Genomic DNA, 10572 nt, shown 5'->3' with positions numbered 1-10572 from the left:
TATCTTTTATTTTATTACAATTTTAATGCATATATGAAAAAAAATTTACATTTAAATTTAAGAAAGTTAAAAGATTTCATAAATGGGGCAAATGAATAGTTTTGGAATAAATCCTAATTAGTAGGAGTATTAGACCGTTAAAAACTAGGACATTTTTCAAACTTTAGGTAAGCGTAATAACATTTTGAATATTATCCCCAATTAATATTAGTATTTCAATATATATAGAGTTGTGATTAATGTCGAACCCTTCTTAAATGAACTAGAGACCAAATTTGGGCCACGCATTTTTCTCTATCTTATGGTTATGATTAATTTAGAATTAATTTAATATTTTATTAAATAAAAACGTTTTTAATTATTTTTTTAAAAAAAATATTTTAAATTTTTTTTTAAATAAAAAAATTTAGAATTTTTTTTAAAATTTTTTTTATTCGATAAAAACTTGCCTGGAGTAAATAATGAACTATATTCACTACATAATGAACTAAATGAATGTATGTTATGAAGTAATTTTTCAAATTCATTATATACTGAATTTACTTCAACTGAAAGATAATTATGTCATAACACATTATGAAGTAATAAACTAATAAAATGAAGTAATAAACTAATGAAATGAAGTAGTAAACTAATGAAATGAAGTAATAACATATCTTAATGAAGTAATAAACTAACGGAATGAAGTAATAGCATTACTGAATGAAGTAATAAACTAACGGAATGAAGTACTAAACTAATAGAATGAAGTAATAACATGACTGAATGAAGTGATAAACTAACGGAATGAAGTAATAACCCTAAACCCAACTGAAAGATAATTATGTCATAACACATTATGAAGTAATAAACTAATGGAATAAAGTAATAACATGACTGAATGAAGTAATAAACTAATAGAATGAAGTAATAGCATGAATAAATGAAGTAATAAACTAACGGAATGAAGTAATAACACGACTGAATGAAGTAATAAACATGACTGAATGAATTAATAAACAAACGGAATGAAGTAATAACCCTAAACCCAACTGAAAGATAATTATGTCATAACACATTATAAAGTAATAAACTAATGGAATGAAGTAATAGCATGACTGAATGAAGTAATAAACTAATAGAATGAAGTAATAAACTAATGGAATAAAGTAATAGCACGACTGAATGAAGTAATAAGTTCATAACATACATTCATTTAGTTCATTATGTAGTGAATATAGTTCATTATTTACTCCAGCAAGTTTTTATTGAAAAAAAATTAAAATTTTTTTTTAAAAATTTAAAAAAAATTTAAAAAAATTTAAAAAATTTAAAAAAATGTAAAAAATAAAAAAATGTTTTAATTTAATAAAATATTAAATTAATTGTAAATTAATCATAACCATAAGATTGAGAAAAATGAGTGGTTCTAATTTGGTCTCTAGTTCGGTCTTTAAGAGTGGATTTGTGGTTAATAGGACTCTCTCTCTCTGTATAAAATATTTCTACAAATCTACAAATGTTGTTCAATTTAGTAATATGTATAAATAGGTTAATATTGTAAAATGTACTTGCAATATGGATATCCATATCGTTAGTGAATATTAAATGTAGCTACAAACTTATTTATCTATTCATCTATACTCGTGCATATAAAAAAGGAGTTGTGGATAGGCCTGCTTATTCGGCCGGTTCCGGTTCTAACTGAATTGGTTGATCGGTTAACCGATTTTAAATTTTCATAAATCCTAGAACCGGATTGGTTCCGGTTTGGAACTGGCCGGTTAAGAATCGGTCGATTCCGGTTCTAGACTGGAACTGACGTGTAATTTTAATCCGAATATATTTACAATTTTAAATAGTTCAATACTAAAAAACTAATAATTCAACATCTAGAAATATAAGAAATAATACCTAAAAATTCAAATAAATACACAAAATAAAAACCAACAATACAATAATATTTATATATGGATGAGAGTGATGCCAAGTGTAGTAGGTCGGACTAGTTTATGTTAGCAAATTTTTAATACAAAAATAGGAGTTCTAAACTTTAGCAATTTTTTAAAAAATGAGTTTTAAAATGGAATTCCATTTTCCCCTTTTTTGACTAAACAAATATTCAATGGAATTTTCAATACTAATTGATCTTGTTGTGACTTTTTGGTTTATAACGTAATAGTTAATAAATTATTCATAAACGGTTAAAATTGTAAGTTGAATGAATCGTTACATAAATTTGTTATAAAGTTAAATTTCTATCATATGAAATGATATTGTATTTGTATAAGTTCTTTTGGAAATTAAAAACAAACTTCAATTAAATTAGATTTATTAGTATATTAAATTATAAAAAATAAATTGAATTATAATTTGGTTCCCGGTTAGGAACCGGAACCGATTTTATTTACAAAGTTGGAACCGATACCGGAACCGAAAAATTTGGTTCCGGTTCCTCAATTAACCGGCCGATTCTGGTTCCAATTCCGGTTAACCAAGAACGAAGAACCGTTTAAGCACCCTAGTTGTGGACACCATTATAAATATTATGCTAATACTATAAAATAAAAAACATAAATGCCACTTGAATGTCGTAAAATCATGCAAGAATTGGAAAAGCCAAAGAGTTTTTTTTTTATTTTTTTATTTTTTTATTATGATGAATAAATATGGGAAGTGAAAAGAGTGTAACAGTTTTGAAAGTAAATTTTGAAAGTCCGAGAAAATTTCATTTCACCATTATGCTGAATAAATGAAAAGAGTGTAACAGTTTTGAAAGTAAATTTTGATGCTTTTATTTAGACCATAAATATGTAGCATCCGAGAGAAATGAGATATGAAAAACAAATCAAATGAAGAGCCGATATGAGATTGCCAAGATAAGATTTCGGCATGATTTATTTTCATGGCTAAATCCACTGAAATATTTTTCGGGATCATCTTCTGCTACAAATTCAAAAATTGAAGAGCACAAGAATTAGCGAAGGAAAGGTCCAACAAAAAGATAAAACGAGAATAGAAAATTACTATTTTCCGGCCCTATGCCAACCATGCATCATAAACTCGATCAAAGCCGTGACAAATCTACCATTAACGGGACCGAAATTTATTTTGTATTTTGCACCGCCAACGATGCATGTTGCCTTCGTCTCGCTAGAGTTTCTGCCGATTTCAGCCTGATTCGACTGATCAGCCTGTGAGCTGTAGAGAGATGAGGGAAGAGAGAGACAAACGGGAATAAGATGCGCTGTTTGTAATCAATCCTAAAATGAGGAATTGTTACCAAAGGGCTGTTGAAATCCATTATAGATTATTGGGTTAGAAAACTTGGCCCGCCTCGCAACTCACTGCCGCCGTCGGATCTCCGCCTCAGCTGACCCTCTCTCACCGCCACATTTAATTCCTTAGTCTCACCACCTGCGCCGTACTCTGTATTTCTCTCTCTACCTGAATTTGATATAATTGGGAAATATCTACTCAACTTATGATTTATTCATTTCATTTTGATTGGAGATTGCTCGCTGCGTTCTTCGGCTAAACTGAGTGGTGAATATCTCCACATTTTGATAAATTAGGGTTCTTAGCTTCCGTTGTTTGATGTGTATTTCCTTCGGCTTTGCAAATTTAGGGATCTTAGCACTAATTTGATGTTGATTTGCAGACATCAGTTTCTGTAACCTGGCTTTTCTGCGATGCAATTCCAGCCATACTAGTTAGTGATTTTTCAATTCCTGTAGCTATTCTGGGGAAACACTAATGCAAGTGTTAATGAAAAACTCAGTTTCAAGGATAATGCAATTTGTTAAATTATATTGATTTTTAGGCAATCGTTGTAAAATGCAATGATTTTGTTTCTTTGATTGGATATGGTGACATGCTATACTATCGTCTGTTTATCTCCATTGAAGGCCTTCAAGAGAGCTGCGGAATCACTGGAGAAGCTAATGGATGCCACAAGGGAAGAGCTGCCGGACACCATGGTTGTCGTTCAATTATCTGGGATGGAGATCAACGACTTGGCAATGGAACTCAGTGGCAATGGTTCCGATTTGGAACTCTTCTACTTCAAATCTCGCGAGCTCGTGAGCTGATTATGTCAATACATCTGCATTAGACATTTGATATTCTGGCTATTGATATGTGAATTATAAGTGTTATTTTTTAGTCGTTGACATTTTAATACGAGTTGTTGACATTCGATATTCTCGGTATTGATATGTGAATTATAAGTGTTATTTGTTAGTTGTTGATATTTTAATACGAATTGTTGACATTCGATATTCTGGCTATTGATATGTGAATTATAAGTGTTATTTGTTAGTTGTTGACATTTTAATACGAGTTGTTGACATTCGATATTCTGGCTATTGATATGTAAATTATAAGTGATATTTGTTAGTTGTTGACATTTTAATACGAGTTGTTGACATTCGATATTCTCGCTATTGATATGTGAAATATTAGTGTTATTTGTTAGTTGACATTTTAATACGAGTTGTTGACATTCGAGGTATTGATATGTGAATTATAAGTGTTATTTGTTAGTTGTTGACATTTTAATACGAGTTGTTGACATTCGGTATTGTGGCTATTGATACGTGAATTATAAGTGTTATTTGTTAGTTGTTGACATTTTAATACGAGTTGTTGACATTTGATATTCTGGCTATTGGTATGTGAATTATAAGTGTTATTTTTTAGTTGTTGACATTTTAATACGAGTTGTTGACATTCGATATTCTCGGTATTGATATGTGAATTGTAAGTGTTATTTGTTAGTTGTTGACATTTTAATACGAGTTGTTGACATTCGATATTCTCGGTATTGATATGTGAATAGTAAGTGTTATTTGTTAGTTGTTGACATTTTAATACGAGTTGTTGACATTCGATATTCTCGGTATTGATATGTGAATTATAAGTGTTATTTTTTAGTTGTTGACATTTTATACGAGTTGTTGATATTCGATATTCTCGGTATTGATATGTGAATTATAAGTGTTATTTTTTAGTTGTTGACATTTTAATAAGTGTTATTTTATTGAATGTTGAAAATTTAAAGATTTGAATGTTGAAGAGATTTGAAGATTTGAATGTTAAAGATTTGAAGATTTGAAGATTTGAATGTTGAATATTTGAAGATTTGAATGTTGAAGATTTGAATGTTGAAGAGATTTGAAGATTTGAAGATTTGAATGTTGAAGAGATTTGAAGATTTGAAGACTTTGCAGCTAGAGTTTTTGAGAGGATTTTAGAAAATGATTTCAAATACAATTTAATGAAAAGACAATTATACCCCCGTGTTGACATAATGTGATAGTTGTTGACATTAAGTTAATCTTGTGAATTAGTGGCTGAGATTGCATCTCATTTGTCAATTATGCCCAAAAATTTCATCCTAACAAGACCATATATATATATATATACATATATATATATATATATATATATGATTTTGATCAAAACAAAAATGGCTTTAAATAAAGAAATGCAGGCCAACTTTCAGCCTTAGGATCTGGCGAGATCATCTTGAGATTAAAACATCTAATGGCTCAATTAATTCACTAAATCTTATTATTTTATTCACTAAAAAGCCAATAAGGTTACTAGAGTCATTAGCTACATCTCGATTGTTATGGCAACTCCTATAATCTTGCAATTTCTCTTTCCACTAACAAATCATAAGCGTGAATTATGAGTTAACATTCCAGTATACTTGTTCCACTAAAAAATCATCTCCTTTGTATCTTCATCTTCTTCGGCCACTGTACCATCAAACTTCCATTATACTTGTTCCAGATTAATCTGTTCCATTCTCAATTCTATATCATCGTCGTTGGCAGATCCCAACTCCAATCGTGTTCCAGATAAATCTGTTCCATTTTCAATTATATATCATCGTCGATGGAATCCGACACACCCATTCTACTTCTCACGTAGATAATCGATCATACTCCGATGACGTTCTTGATAATACAGGTTATGGTTATTGTTTTTATTTTCATTTGTTTGTGTTGCTCCAATTCATATATTTGTATTTATGAACTGGCATTGTCTTCTGTTGTATGAATCTTTTCACCTATATTATTTGATCGATTTTTCCGCTATACTTCGATTTGTGTTTAGTATGACCCATTTCCGTATAAGACAATTGAACTTGTTGTATGCCGCGATTTCATTGGAAACTTGTCTTTACTTCATCGTTAGTTTTTAGGTGTGTTCTGATTATGAATTTTTACAGATTTAAATACATCAGAATGCCCTATAGAGCTTAAACCTTTTGTTGGCCGTAGCTTCCCCACATTGGACAACGCCATTGAGCTCTACGAGAACTATGGGCGCCGTGTCGGTTTTGACACAAGGAAGAACGGTTCAAAGAAGGTTGATAATCTCACCATATGGTTTTACATGGTGTGTAACAGAGAAGGTGAGCGAAAATTTATCGATGAACAACCCAAATGACGACGTAAATCGAAAAAATGTGGATGTAATGCTCGGGTTGCATTCAAATTCGATTCTGACCGTGGTTATGTCATTCAACACTTGAACGAAGAACACAACCACCCCATGGTTTTGGTACAACACCAGAAGTTCATGAGATTAAATCGTCAACTTGATCCAGTACACCAAAAATTTATTACGGATTGTGCTGGTGCTAATATTGGTCCTTCACTCACTTTCAAGTTGTTGACTGAATTGATGGGCGGATATGATTCCGTTGGGTGTAGTGTTGGACATCTGTAACTACACACGGGACATCAGAAGATACGCTGAAAGGATATGATGCCCAAATGATAATAGACGAGATGAAGAAGAAGAAGGAAAGTTGTGACGCCTTCACGTACGAGTATGAGGTTGATTCTCGTAGTCGACTGACGCATTTATTCTGGTGCGATCCTATTGCTAAGAAGAATTTCATGCAATAGATTACGCTGAAGGATTTCATGCAATATGACACCCTCTCTTTCACCCATGTAGACTTCAAGGTGTCTGAGCAAATAAAAACCACTGTCCGCAATATTATCCGTCGTTCTCCAACTCATCTTCAACCTCTGAATAGGTGCATCGATCACTGTCTTGCATTGATTGTGGCAGCCAATCATGGTTAAATACTTATAGAAGAACGTCCTCTGCAAAACATGCAATGCGTCAGTATAAATAACATTTAAGTATTACTGTGAGGACTAATGTGTCACACATACCAACATCTCTGGAACAGAACCGTAGGTATACCGGAAGTCATGCTCTTCTCTATCTTTAGAAGCGTCTATTATTACCACTACTTTGCAATGGAAACAGAAGCACACAGTGTAGTACTGAAGCTCGCCTTTTCCTATTTTTTGCTAAGTACTGTGTGCACAGAAAGGAATAACAAGTCTCCTAGGTCCAACGAATCCACTAGATCACAAGATCTAGGAACTCACGGATCGTTGGAAGATCTCGGTCGTCGGACACACAAGATATTGCTTCAAAAACCCTCAACCACTTATACTAAAAATTAGCACAGGGAAGTAGGGATCGATCCCACAGAGATGAATGCATAATTAAACATGCTCAAGGATTTGAGACTATTTTTGGGTTGGCTGCTGCCACGCATTTTTGGGTTGAGGAAATTAAACTAACTTGAGTGAAATCTGCTACGCTAACAGCTAGATCTAGGCAGAACAGAAATCATGCATGTAAACTGGAAAACGAGACATTCACTAGATCTAAGAAACTATTTCTAAATTACCTAGACCTAGGAAATAAACTGATGGTGGGGACCATTTGCTGAAAAGGTAAAGTACGGACGAAAAGCTGTGAAACAACTAACTAAAGTACTAACTAACAGCGACATCATCTTCTCCAATCGAGTTGCATAAAAATTCAGTAAAAACAGAGATGGAACGTGAATTTGAAATGAATCAGACTGGATTTAAAGCAATTTAACGAAGAACAATTAAAATCTAAGCAGATCTACGGCTACTAGACGGAGTAAATTGAAAAGAGAGCAAAAGAGTTCGAAATCCATGCACAACTTGATTCCCCTGTTCAGATCCAACCTCGGATGCTAAATCCACTCCGGATCCAAGCATCCGACACAAACTCCGACCAAAAGTATATCCATAGCTTCAGATTCAACAAACAACCACCGATCAACAACAACAATTCAGATCCACAACCTCTTCCCCAGATCAAGCACAGAATTATCCAAAATAGAGATTAACATTCAGCTGCCGAAATAAAACTTCAAACGAAAACCCAGAATCATAAATCAACACAAGATAACACCAACATGACAAAAACTAAATGCATAGATAACCGATAAGTAGCAACAACCAAATCGACTTCCAAAACAATGAAGTTCGACGGAATAAAAGTGCGAAAAGCTGAATGAAAAGTATATTGTTTCTTCGCCCTCCGAGAGGACGGTGTTACTGAGCTATCCCTTAGAGCAAGCTGAGTAAAAGTGCGAAAAGCTGGATGAACCCCATCTTTGCCCACTTTTGTTTTTGACTTATTAGAGAAAGGCGTGACAAAATCCTCATCAACTTCATCACATTCCATGTACGCTTCCACTGCCGACTTTATAATTCCTTCAACATCGTGTTCCTTAACCTTCATGTTAATTTTAACATAATGTTACAAAAGACAGTCATACAACATTGGAGTTGTTCTTTAATAATGGAACTAAGGATACACAGATACCTTAGTTTCATCAATGCTACCAAGCTTATGATCCAAATTTGTTATTAATTTTGTTCCTGACGCTTCCGAGAAAAATTCGTCTGCAGCATCATTACCACCGCCTTCCATGTAGTCAGCCATGGCTGATTTTATAATCTCATCCACATTAATAGCTCCTCCCTATTTATAAGACAGTTCAGAATAAGCTGTGAAATTATCTTTGACTAATGTCAATCTGTATGATCCTTTGGGTCATAATAGATGCAAACAACGATATTTATCAACGCGTAATGTACCTTTTCTGAACCCGTCGTATGTGATCCACTTCCACCACTGTGTAATGATGTACCAGTATTTGGGTTGCGCTCCAGATACTCACTCTGCAACAGTCATAGATAATAAGTACTTGATAAGGCTAATTTCATGCATCGGTTATGTGGTGAAAAAACACTTTATTTTATTGGGTCTAACGCAGTTTTAAGCCAGGTGTGTGAATGAAATCGCTAGATCTAGGAAGAGCTGGAGGCAAGGGACTAGCGAAGGAAAGCGAAGGAAAGTGAGCAGAGTTGAAGAGAAAAATGGCTGGACGAAGGGAGTCAAAAGCTGAGGGTAACAAAGACTATTCATACCTCACTGGACCCACTTCCACGCCTATATATAGAGGGGCATGCAGCATACGCAAAAAAAGGAGATTTTTGCTTTCAGCTCACACACTCACACACACTTGGGAAAAATGGGAATTCTGGGTAGTTAGGGGTTCATCTTCAGAGAAAGTTAGTGGTAACACCGTCCTCACAGAGGGCGAAGATACAATCAGTTTTCATTCAGTTTTTGCACTGTTATTTCGTCGAACTTCATCGTTTGGGAAGTCGATTTGGTTGTTTGCTATTACCGTAATCTATGCATTTAGTTTACGTCATGATGGTGTCATATCCTTCAGCGTATAGGATCGCATGAAGGATATGACACCATCATGACGTAAATCTGAATTTGGTTGTTTGCATAAATCTGGATCTTATTGGTGACATTGTCTCGTTTGACACTACGTACTCAACGAATAGGAAAATGTTGACCACTTAAAATTGCTACCTTTTTCTGTTGTGCTATGATTTCAGTTTATTATGACATATTAGCATACTACATCGATATTCACTTGTTCATGATTTAATCCTTTGTTGTTTTGCTGTGCAGGTACTCTATGATATTTGGACAACCATGGGCGTGCGGTGTCCTTTGGAGCTGGTTTGCTTTGTAGTGAGAGTGCAGACTCTTTTTCATGGCTTTTCAAACAGTTTGTCAAGTGCATGGGACTAGCTCCTAAGTTGATAATTACTGATCAAGACTTGGGAATGAAAGTAGCTGTTGAAAATGTTCTTGTGAATACACGTCATAGATGGTGCATGTGGCACATCATGGCTAAAGTCGCTGAAAAGGTACCTAAATCACTTCTTGGTAATTCTGATTTTAAAAAGGATTTGAATTCATGTGTTTGGTCGGAGTTGATTGAACCCACCGAGTTTGAAGACAAGTGGAAGACTGTCATGGAGACATATGAACTTGAAGACGCTGAATGGTTTGTTTCTATGTTCGAATCTAGAGAGTTCTGGGTTCCGGCATACTTTAGGGACTTCCCTAACAGTTCTCTGATAAAGATGACATCTGTTTCTGAATCTCAGAACAGTTTTTTTAAGAGGTATACTCAGTGCAGGGCTAACCTTGTTATGTTTTTAATGAACTTCAACAATGTTGTTGATGCCCAACGCAACCAGTCCGCAAAGCTGGATTATATGGACGTGAATACTACCGCAAAGATAAAAACAGAGTGGTCTGTTGAGAAGCATGCATCAACAATATTCACAGACTATGCATTCAAGGAAATTCAGGAATAGATTCTGGAGGCGTATAACCACTACAGCCTTATATCTA

Source organism: Salvia hispanica, chromosome 6 (genome assembly GCF_023119035.1).
Source record: "Salvia hispanica cultivar TCC Black 2014 chromosome 6, UniMelb_Shisp_WGS_1.0, whole genome shotgun sequence".
Lineage (NCBI taxonomy): Eukaryota > Viridiplantae > Streptophyta > Magnoliopsida > Lamiales > Lamiaceae > Salvia > Salvia hispanica.
Note: the sequence above shows the minus strand (reverse complement) of the source record.